The sequence below is a fragment of the Hemiscyllium ocellatum genome, chromosome 7 (genome assembly GCF_020745735.1).
Source record: "Hemiscyllium ocellatum isolate sHemOce1 chromosome 7, sHemOce1.pat.X.cur, whole genome shotgun sequence".
Taxonomy (NCBI): domain Eukaryota; kingdom Metazoa; phylum Chordata; class Chondrichthyes; order Orectolobiformes; family Hemiscylliidae; genus Hemiscyllium; species Hemiscyllium ocellatum.
In genome coordinates, this window is record NC_083407.1 from 123,110,299 (window position 1) to 123,121,842 (window position 11,544).

General features: G+C 45.0%; 1 long non-coding RNA gene across 1 annotated transcript in view; it reads left to right on the forward strand.

Moving 5' to 3' along the window:
- LOC132817607 (uncharacterized) overlaps positions 1-5,326 on the forward strand; it is a 41,042-nt gene extending 35,716 nt beyond the window's left edge. Inside the window, exon 5 of the long non-coding RNA XR_009644901.1 lies at positions 5,074-5,326. This is a non-coding gene — a long non-coding RNA (uncharacterized LOC132817607). The remainder of the gene's footprint in view (positions 1-5,073) is intronic.
- The last annotated feature ends 6,218 nt before the right edge of the window (positions 5,327-11,544 follow it).

Below are 11,544 nucleotides of genomic sequence, written 5' to 3' on the forward strand. Positions count from 1 at the left end.
GTCTAATATTCTGGAGAAATGTTAAATAAATCACAATGATCCCATTCTGCAGACTTTAGTCCGCAGCCCTGTGTGCTCCAGCATCTCAGTTACATCCATGTCCTTTTATTCTAATGTGATGCTGGTTACTGCCTCTGCCACCCCATCAGTGAGTTCCTGCTCCACACCATCTCCGAGTGAAATGTATTCTCCCCTCCCCTTCTTTCTGAGAATTAGTTTCAATCTAAATCCTCCAGTTTCTGACCTCTCTGTTAATGAATAGCTCCTTCCTATCCACTCGATCTGGATTCCTCAGCATTTTATCACTTCAATTAAATCTCAGCTTATCCTCCTCGGAAATCATTCCCAGCCTATCCAACTTTTCCTCAGAGCAGAAATTTACCAATTGTAGAAACATTCTGATCAATCTCCTCTGTACCCTCTCTGGTGTGATCACATCAACCCTGGAATAAAGGTATCAGAAGTGTGTGCAGTACTTTAACCGTGGTCAAACGAGTGTTCCTGGCATTTCCCATGTCACCTCTGTGTTCTTGTGGTTGTCGCTCACACAGGAAGTGTCCTGGTTTTCCCACATGGAACTGGATGTGCACTCCATGGGGCTTAGATTACCTACCATGTGTTTATTTGTTAAACAATCCTAAATTAAGTTCAGATTAAAACAACATTATCAGCTACCCAACAATTAATTTCTTCCATTATATTCAAGTCACCTTACTTTTTAAAATTTCTTTAAAATTATTACTATCTAAACACAACAGGCTTAAATTTGCTGATCAGGTATTCAGATGTCTCCACTATTACAATCACTTGAAGATTATCTTTACCTTCAGTTACATTGGTGAATTGAACATTGATTGTAAATATATGAATATCAAAAGGACTCGAGTTTTATGATAATTCATCCATTATGATGTTCCTGTTGGTTAATATCTTGAAGAGAACTGTCCTCAGAACTCCAGCTGTGCTCTGACTTCATTCACAACTGGATGTGGCTGGACTGCAGATCTTTGATCTGTTCTGTTGTTTCCCGGATTGCTTCGCTCTGTCTATCACGTACTGCTCATGCTGTTTGGCACACAAGTAATCCTCTTTGGTAATTTCTTCAGGTTAACACCTCATTTTTAGGTATTCATGCTGATGTTACTGGCAAGCCCTCCTGAATTCTCTCAGTTGAACGAGGATTGATCCTCTGATTCGATGGTAAGAGGTAAATTGGGGAGTATGCTGGGCCATGGTTCTGTAAGTTTTGTTGGAGTACAATTCTACTGCTGTTGTTGGAAGGAAAGAGCTAAACTCTTACACTGTCAGCCCCATATACTACATCCAGAATCATGAACACTGATAGGCCAAGACATGAAATATGAGCAACACTGTACAATGATGCAGGATCACAACTGCAGCAAGAGGAGTTTGAGATCCAACCTGATATAGGAGTAGGGAAAGAATGCTGATCAGATTGTCTCATTCATTGTCATAAAGAGACTCTATGAGATTATTGCACTCTTGGGGGTAAGGATGGACAAGGTTGGGGAGATGGAGAGCCCTTCAAAAGAAACTAATCTGACTGAGAGTTGAGAAATAGAATTGATTGCCATGCATTTAACAGAAAGCTAATTGAAACTGTTTTTATCCCCAAAAGAAAACAAGACTGATGGTGCTTCCAATCATCACCAGAAACAAACCCCAGAATACATGGTTCGGAGATGGATGTCAATTGCCAATCAACATCCAACTCCTGCAATCATTGAGCAAACGTACATGTGATTAACCAGTCCTGATGAACCAGAAAATCCCTGTTCACTCTGTGCAGATGGACAGCAATATGGGGAAGGATTGGCCGAGTGGTATTGTCACAAGACAGTTAATCAAAAACTCCAGATAGTGTTCTGGAGATCCTGGGTTCAAAGCCTGCTGCAGCAGATGGGGGGAGTTTGAATTCAATTAAAAGAAGCTCTAGAATTTAAGAGTCTAATGATGACCATTAATCGATTGTCAGAAAACCCATCTGGATCACTAATGCCCTTTCAGGAAGGAAGCTGCCATCCTTACCTGGTCTGGCCTACATTGTGACCTCAGACCCACAGCAATGTGGTTGACTCTTCCCTGCCCTCTGGGCAATTAGGGATGGGCAGGAAATGCTGCCGGGCCAGCGACACCCTCATCCTGTGAATGAATAAAGGCAAATAAAAGTCTCTACCCAGTGTGAATCTGAACATCTTTGAACATGTCATAAACATTTCCAAAACTACGTTCTCTGGGTGCAACACTTTATGAGCTGCCAAAACCATTGTTCATTTCTTGGCGTGAGAAAGAGAGAAACAAAATCCTTCAACCGTGGCTATCAGTAAATTGACTGGTGTCTCAGTAGGATGGATGCCTGAGTGAATCCCTCCAACCACCCCACCCTCATCACACACACACACACACACACACACACAGCAGGTCAACAGCTTCTCTCCAGTCTGACTGGTTTGGCCCGTTTCCAGGTGGGATGGGTAAAGAATTCCCTTCTGGCATTCCCCACATTTCTAGAGTCTGTCCCTAGTGTGGCTGCACTGGTGTTTTGCTATTGCAGATAAATGCTAGCAGACTGTTACATACACCGTTACCCCACCCCCACCCCCACCACCACCCCTCCCCTCAGCCTCAAGGACCCAGTATAAGGCAGTAAACATAATCTCCTGCTGTGGAGGGACAGTCTGTATTGGTCTGAGTAGGAACACTGAGCAGATTTACCTAAATGACAACTTGATTGATGACCAGAGCAAGTTAAGCAAGTCCAAATAAAATGCATTATATCACAGAAAGATGCCCATCAAATCCAAGCTGGGTCTCTGTAGCAGAATCCAATATTCTCATTCCCCATATGCACCCCAAACTCTGCAAGTTTATTTCCCTCAGATCTGATATAATGGTTTTTATTAATCATTGACCACCATAATAAGCAACATGTTCTGCATATTTCCAGCCAATACAGTCAGTAGAAACACTTGATCATCTCCCACTGTCTCAAAACCTTACATCTGACCTTAATTCTTGTGCCATTACGTATCGAATACAAATATTTTTTGTCTGCTATATCTAGGTCTGTTATAATCTTATACAGCTCCATCAAAACTATATCCAACTTCTTCATTTCAAAGAAAATCGCAATTTATTCAAATCAATCCAGTGACTGCATTTACTTCATCAGTGAACCACTCCAGTAAGTCTGTACTCCACACTCTGAAGGTCATTCATATCCTTCATTGTTGATGACTATTTTGTTCCACAAATCCAGACGATGCAAGTTTTCTGCACAACAGCAGTAGCTTTATTATCGGACAGCCGGCGAGAGTTTCAAAGTGTCTCTAAAGTAGCCGAGTGTCTACTTGCAGAGACTCTTCTTCATGAATCTCTGCCTTACCCACAGAGAGAGTATATTTAATAGGAATTAGACAAAGGCATGTCAGTCACATGGGCGATTGTCATTACACAGTTTAAAGTAGGGAATTATGAATTTACAAAGCTTGATGAATGTCAATGTCCTGTTATAATGTGTGAATGGATTACAGAAATTGATTACCATATTGTTCATGATTATGTGTTGATAGGAAGAGATTAAGGCAGAAGGGTTCTTCCTTCGGTAAATGGGGGATTCACTTACCTATGCTAATATGGAAGAGAGTTAAGACAATGGGAGCGGGAGGCAGTTCAATAGGGTTGTATCCAGGGTTCTCAGTCTTGTCTGGAAAGGGAAAATTCCTCTGTCTAGTGTTACGGGGCAATCCACATGTGTTGCTGCAAGAGGTTCTATTTTGAGATACAGTCAGCCTCCCCCCTTCTGAGGTGTTCTGTTTGTATTATAAGAGTACAGGCCTTCAGTTGATGAAATAAGGCCTTTGGCAAGGAATGTTTAACCCTTGAGATCCCACGGTGTCCTGAAAGAGAAGCAAAAGGTATGGAACTGGCCCCTCTATGGTATTTTAACTTCCTCATTCTGATCAGGAATCTGTTGACCAGAATTGAATGTAATGATTGACTGTGACCTAACTAGAGCTTTGTCAAGGGTCAACATCTTTTCCATGAGTTTGTTATCATTCCCCCATTAATGAAGCCAAGCATCCATTTGTTTTACTCAAAACACTATATGTTTTCTCTCCTTTAATGCTTGGTACAAATTGTCCCCCATTCCTGCTGTCCTGCTCTCTGTATTTGCGCCATTCAAATATATATTCCCTTTTGACATTGCTTCTCTCAAAATGCATCAACTTATTGTGTGTTCTAAAGAAGAGACATACTCCACTTGAAATATTATCTCTCGCTCCACACATTCTAGCCCCTGGAAAACAGAACAGTACAGCACCGGAATAATCGGGCCACCATGTCTGTGCGGATCATGATGCCATTCCAATCAAATTCCACCTGCCTGTACATGGTCCATATCCCTGCCAACCCATGCCTGATTATGTGTCTGCCCAAATGCCTCTTAAAAGTTGTAGTTTTTTCTGCTTTTCCCATATTTCAGGAAAGTACATTCTTGTCACTTACCGCCTTCTGCATAAGAAACTTGTCTGACACAACTCCCTTTAAACTTGCACAGATGGTGTTGAAAATGCTCAGCAGGTCATACAGCATCTCTGAAGAAAAATCAGTTCATGTTTCGGGTCTGGCCACCCTTCCTCAGAAACGTTAACTTTAATTTATCTTCATAGAAGCTGCTAGACTTGCTGAACTTTTCCCGAAAATGTTTTTGTTTCTGGTTTACAGCATCTGCAGTTGTTTCAGTTTTCATTTCCTTGAAACTTGCCCCTACTCCCCTGAAACCTATGGCCTGTAGAATTTGTCATTTTCATCTTGGAAAAAGACTCAGATTTTTCACTCTGTCTGAGCCTTTCGGATCACCCGCAGCCACTGACTTTCCCAAGACAAAAATCCAAGTCTTTCCAACGTCTCCCAATCCAGGCAACATCCTGGTAAACCTGGTATCACGCTGTACAAAGCCTCCACATCTCCTTTTTATGTGGTGATCAAAACGACACACAATACTCCAAAGGTGGCCTAATGACAGTTTTATGTTCACTCCCCTGACAGAAGAAGGCAAGCCTGCCATCCACCTCCTTCACCACTTTCAGGGAGCTGTGAACTTGTACCTGAAGATCCCTGTGTACGTCAATGCTGCTGAGAGCCCTTTGGCTGAGTGAATACATTCCTCTTGCAATGAGCCTCCCAAAATGCATCACCTCACACTTGTCTGGATTAAAATCTATCTCCGTATGGGTTTTCCAACTGATCTCTTTCTTGCTGTATCCTTTGACAACATTCTTCACGATTCACAACTTCATCAATTTGTACCGTCTAGAAACTTATTAATTAAATCGTTTATATTTCCATGCTAGTCATTGATATATGTTACAGACAATAGATGTTCCAATTCTGATCTTTGTGTAATAACACTGACCACAGAACTCCAACCAACAACATGCTGTGGAAGGAACATATTTCATTTAGTCAGTCATTTGGATTGGGGGGGCGGGGGGGGGGGCATGGTGGCACAGTGGCTAGCACTGCTGCCTCACAGCGCCAGAGACCCCAGTTCAGTTCCCGCCTCAGGTGACTGTGTGGAGCTTACACGTTCTCCCTGCGTATTCGTGGGTTTCCTCCAACAGTCCAAAGATGTGCGGGTCAGGTGAATTGTCCATGCTAAATTGCTCGTAGTGTTAGGTAAGGGGTAGGGTGGGTGTGGACTTGTTGGGCCGAAGGGCCTGTTTCCATTACTGTAAATAATCTAATCTAATCATTCCAGGTATTGGTGTGGCACTAGATATTCACAAATATTAAAACACTCTGGAGTAGATTTTCATTTCTGTGTACCCTACCAGGGGACTCCCCCAGAACCAAGTATAAAGCAGTAAAAATTATCTTCTGCTCTGGATGGACAACCTGTGTTGGTCTGAGCATGAACACAGAGTATATTTATCTTAATGATAATTTAACCCCTGAAGACAAACAACCGGAACAAGTTAAGGAAGTACCAAAACAATGTGTTGTGGCACAGAGAGAGGCCCATCAAATCCAAGCTGGCTGTCTGTAGCAGAATTCCTTATTCTCATTCCCCAATTGTCCCCAAAACCCGGAAAGTTTATTTTCCTCAGATCTGTTATAATCGTATTCATTAATCGTGGATCATCTCTACTTGCACCACCATAATAGGCAGCATATTCTGCATATTTCCAGCCAATATAGTCAATGGGAACACTTGCTCATCTCCCACTTTTTCAAAACGTTATATCTAATCTTAAATTTTGAGCCATCACCTATAAAGTGCAATTTATCTTATTGTCTGCTGTATCAAGATGTGTTATAATCTTATCCATTTTATTCTATCAAGATATATTCAACTTGATTTCTTCAAAGAAAATAGCATTTTTTTCCAAATCAATCCAGTGACTGCATTTTCTTCATCAGTGCACCACACCAGTAAGTCTGTACTCCACACCCTGAAGATCAGGAATCTGTTGACCTGAATTGGATACAATGATTGACTGTGACCTAACTAGTCAATGGAATTGTTTAATGAAACCCAGAATCCCATATGTTTTGATCAAAACACTGATTATGTCCTCTCTCCTTTAAAGAATTGTACACATTGCCCCCCCTTCCCTCAGTCTCTACTCTTTGTGTCTGTGCCACGCAAATATATATTTCTTTTCTACATTGCTTATCTAAAAATGTATCAACTTACTGTGTGTTCTAAAAAACATTAACTCTCCCTCCACATTGTACCCCCTGGAAAACAGAACATTACAGCACCGGAATAATCGGGCCATCATGTCTGTGCAGACCATGAGTAAAAAGTGAGGTCTGCAGATGCTGGAGATCAGAGCTGAGTATGTGTTGCTGGTTAAAGCGCAGCAGGTCAGGTAGCATCCAAGGAACAGGAAATTCGACGTTTCGGGCAAAAGCCCTTCATCAGGAATGAGGAAAGTTTGACCAGCAGGCTAAGATAAAAGGAGACCATGATGCATTCCAAACTAATTCCACCTGCCTGCACATGATCTATATCCCTGGCAACCCCTTGCCTGATTATGTGCCTGACCAAATGCCTCTTAAGCATTGTGATTGTTTCTGTTTTTACCACCTCCCAGGAGAGTACATTCTCGTCATCTACCACCTTTTTCATTAAAACTTGCCTGACATAACTCCATTTAAACTTTCACATATTGTTGGAAATGCTCAGCAGGTCTTGCAGCATCTGAGAAAATAAAAATCCGTTAATGTTTCGGGTCCTTCATCAGAAACATGAACTCTGATTTCTCTTTACAGATGCTTCCAGTCTTGTTCAGCATTTCCAGAAACTTCTGTTTCTGATCAACCGCGTCTACTGTTCTTTCGGTTTTTATTTTCTTTAAATTTTCCCCGTCCCCTGAAACCTATGGCCTCTAGAATTTGTCATTTCTACCTTGGAAAAAGATTCAGATTATAGAACATAGAACAATAAAGCGCAGGACAGGCCCTTCAGCCCTCAATGTTGGACCGACCTGTGAAATTTTCTCAACTCGTCCCCCTACACTATCCCAAAATCATCCATGAGTTTAGCTAAGGATTGATTAAAACTCCCTAATGGAGCTGATTTGACCACCTGAGCTGGTAGTGCATTCCACACACTTACCACTCTCTGTGTGTCAAGAATTGCCTCTGACATCTGTCTTAAATCTATCACCCCTCAATTTGTAATTGTTCTCTCTTGTACAAGCTGACGTCATCATCCTAGGAAAAAGACTTTCACTGTCTGCCCTACCTAATCCTCTGATTATCTTGTATGTCTCTATCAAATCCCCCCTTAGCCGCCTTCTTTCCAATGAGAACAAATCCAAGTCTTTCAGCCTTTCTCATAAGACCTTCCCTCCAGACCAGGCACCATCCTAATAAATCTCCTCTGCACCTTTTCCAATGCTTCCACATCCTTTTTGTAATGGGGCGACCAGAGCTGTACATAATATTCCAACTGTGGCCACACCAGCATTTTGTATAGTTGCAGTATGATATTGTGGTTCCAGAACTCAATCCCTCTCCCAATGAAACCTAACACGCCACATGCCACCTTAACAGCACTATCCACCTGGGTGGCAAATTTCAAGGATCTATGTATGTGGACTCCAAGGTCCCTCTGCACTTCCACACTACCAAGAATCTTTCCATTGACCCAATAGTCTGCCTTCCTGTTATTCTTCCCAAAGTGCATCACCTCACATTTAGCTGCATTGAACTCCACTTTCACCTCTCGCAAGAAGTGAGACAAATCAGACATGATATAAAGATCCAACAGAGTCACTAAATTCATTTGGCCATAAAGGGAACATGATTATCTTGTATGTCAGTGAGCAAAGGTTTCAAACAACATTGTGTGTGGTCAAGCACCAACACAGACACACACACACACACATCTAAGAACATGAGTGTTCCAGTGAACTGACTGCAGAAATTATTTAACATTATCCAGTTAACAATCTAAAAACATTCACAGACAGAGAAGCCATAAATATGTTGTGTTTCTGGGAAAGGATTCACCAGATCATCCAACTTGGAGATATGTGAGGTGATCAGCACCATGGAAATACTTGGATTGTGAGACGGATTGAAAATTCCCAGACCTACTGGAGACTCATTGACACAGACACTCTGCGGGAAGAGATTTATTTGTCATCCAGCTTCATGTCACACTAGTGGCTTTACACTGAGAAGAGGGCTTTCCCCTGACTGTGGGGAAAAAAAACACTTTAAGATCTGTGAAGGTCTTAAATTCAATGGTCTTTATTTAACATCATCCGATTCACATGGGGGAGAAGTCGTTCATCTGTTCCATGTGTAGGTAAATATTCATTTGGGGATCCAGCAGTGCCTTGCTCTTTCTTCCTTGATAAGGGACTCAAGCATTTCCCCCACTACAGATGTTGCGCTAACTGATCTATACTTCCCCATCTTTTGTCTACCTTCCTTTTTAAACAGCGGCGCCATTGTATTCCAATCTGCTGGAACTGCCCCAGAGTCCAGCAGTTGGTAAAATTACTGACAGTGCACCTGTTCTATCCCTCGCTGTCTCTTTTAGCACGCTGGGATGCATTACACCAGGACAGGAGACTTGTCTATCATTAGCTCCATGGGCTTGCCCAACACTCGCATTCCGTAATAATGTTTGTTTCCAGGTCCTCACCGACTCCATCTCTTTGTCAATCTCTGGCATGTTATTAGCCCCCTCCACTGAGAAGGCCGATGCAAAATACCTGTTCAGTGCCTCAGCCATTTCATCACATCCCATAACTAAATGCCCCTTCTCATCCCCTGAGGGACCAACATTTACCTGAGCCACTCTTTTTCATTTAAAGTTTTTGTAGAAGCTTTTGCTATCTGTCTTTAAATTCTGTGATACATCTTTTCTCTCCTGTTCTTTCCTGCGGTTCTTTATCACTCTTTTTGTGGCTTTCTTCTGATCTTTAACGCTTTCCCAATCTTTCAGTTTCATGCTGTTCTTGACCACTTTGTATGCCTCGTCTTTCAATGTGAGAGATGGGGAGAGGATGGGAGGGAGAGGGAAGGAGAGAGGGGGAGAAGACAGGGTGGAAGGGGGAAGGTGCGGACATAAGGGGATTGGGGAAAGAGGCGGGGCAGAGGAAAGAAGGGGTGGAAAGAGGGCTGTAGGAGAGAGGGGAAGGAGAGAGCTGGGAATGGTGGGCGATATTAGGAGGAGAGATGGGAGGAAAGGGTAGGAGGAGTTGGGTAGGAGAAGGAAGAGGAGTTCAGGGGGTGAGGAGCGAGGGGTGGATTGCGTGAGGGGGAGTAGAGGGGTGGAGTGTGTAGGGGAAGGGGTTTGTAGGAGAGAAGGAGAGCAGTGAAGGAGAGGAGTAGAGGTGGGGAGCAAGTGGAAGTGGAGGACGGGGACACGACAGCGAATTAAGTAGGGGGACGAGAGATGGGGAAGAGAGGGGTTAGGAGCGAGGGGAAGGAAAGAGGGGAGGAAGCGAGGATGTAGGGGGAGTTTGGGGTGTGAGGTGAGGAAGAGTTTGGGGTGGAGTAGGAGAGAGGGGGCGGAGAAGCGGGTGGGAGGTGGAGGAGAGAGGGACAGGAGGAGTGGAGGATGTGTGGAGGATTGCGGAGGAGAGAGGTGAAAATGCGGAGGAGGGGAGGACAGTGGGAGGTGAAGGGGAGGAGAGAGTGGGGAGGAGAGGCGGAATTGGGAGAAGGAGGGGGAAAGTGAGCAGGGAAAGGGAGGAGAGCCAGGGAGGAGGGGGCAGGAGAGATGGAAGAGTAGAGGGAAGGACAGGTGGGAGGAGAGGATACGAGGGGTAGGGAAGGAGTTCAGGAGAAGGGGTGAAGAAGAGGGGGACTGGAGAGGGGAAGAAGTGAGCATGGAGAAGAGGGGAGAAAGAGGAGAATGGAGAGGTGAGGGGGAGAGAAGAGTGGGGAGAGGAGAGAAGAGAGAGAGGGGAAGGGGAGAGGAGACAGTGGTAAGGAGTGAGAGGAGTGAGTAGTGAGGAGGGGGAAGAGGGAAGAAGGGAGATGAGAAAGGAGAGAGGGTGGAGAAGAGGGGAGAGGGGATGAGGAGAGAGGGGAGAGGGAAGGGAGAGAGGGGAGAGGAGACAGTGGTGAGGAGTGAGAGAAGTAGTGAGGAGTGAGAGGAGTGGGGGAGGAGAGAGGGAAGAGGGGAGAAGAGAGAATGTGGAGGAGGGGAGGGGGATGAGGAGAGGGGGAGGTTGATAAGAGAGAGGGGAGGGGAGAAGAGAGGGGGGAGAAGAGAGAGGGGAGAGTGTCAGGGAGGAGAGAGAGGAGGAGGAGAGAGGGGGTGAGAGAGATAGGGCGGAGAGAGAGGAGAGAGAGGGGAGGAGAGAGAGGGGAGGTTAGGGGGAGGATGGCGAGGGGGAGGAGAGAGAGGGGTAGGAGAGTGGGAGGATGGAGAGGTGGAGGAGAGAGAGGAGGAGTAGAGAGGGCGCAGAAAAGAGGGGTGGAAGAGAGAGAGGGAGAGGAGACAGAGGTGCAGGAGAGAGGGGCAGGGAGAATGAGGCAGAGAGCAGCAGGGGCAAAGGAGGGTGTCAGAGAGGGGGAGGAGGAGAGTGGGTGAGGTGTGGGGCGACGAGGAAGAGAGCGGGGGGTGTTAGCGGGGAGAGAAGAGGTGAGGGGGAGGAGGTGGCGGCGTGGAGAGAGGGAGTAGACAGCAGGAGGCGTGGGAGCAGAAGAAGGTGGCGTGGAGAGTTCGGGAGGACAGAGCAGTTGGAGGTGGGGAGGAGGAAATTGAGTGAAAGACAGAAGGGCAGATGGGTAGGACGGTGAAAGTGGGGGAGGAAAGAGAGGAGAGAATCGTGAAGATGGGTGAGGGCAGGGTGGGAGAAGAAAGGGGAGTAGGAGACTGGTGGAAAGAGAGGGGTGGGAAGATGGGTAGGAGAGTAACCCACCCAGACCTTTCTCCATCTGAACAGTTCACCTAACCCTTTGGGCAAATACTCCATGACCAGTCCACCCTGACCTGCACACCACTGGACCGGGTGAGGAAACCCAGGCAGACACTGGGGA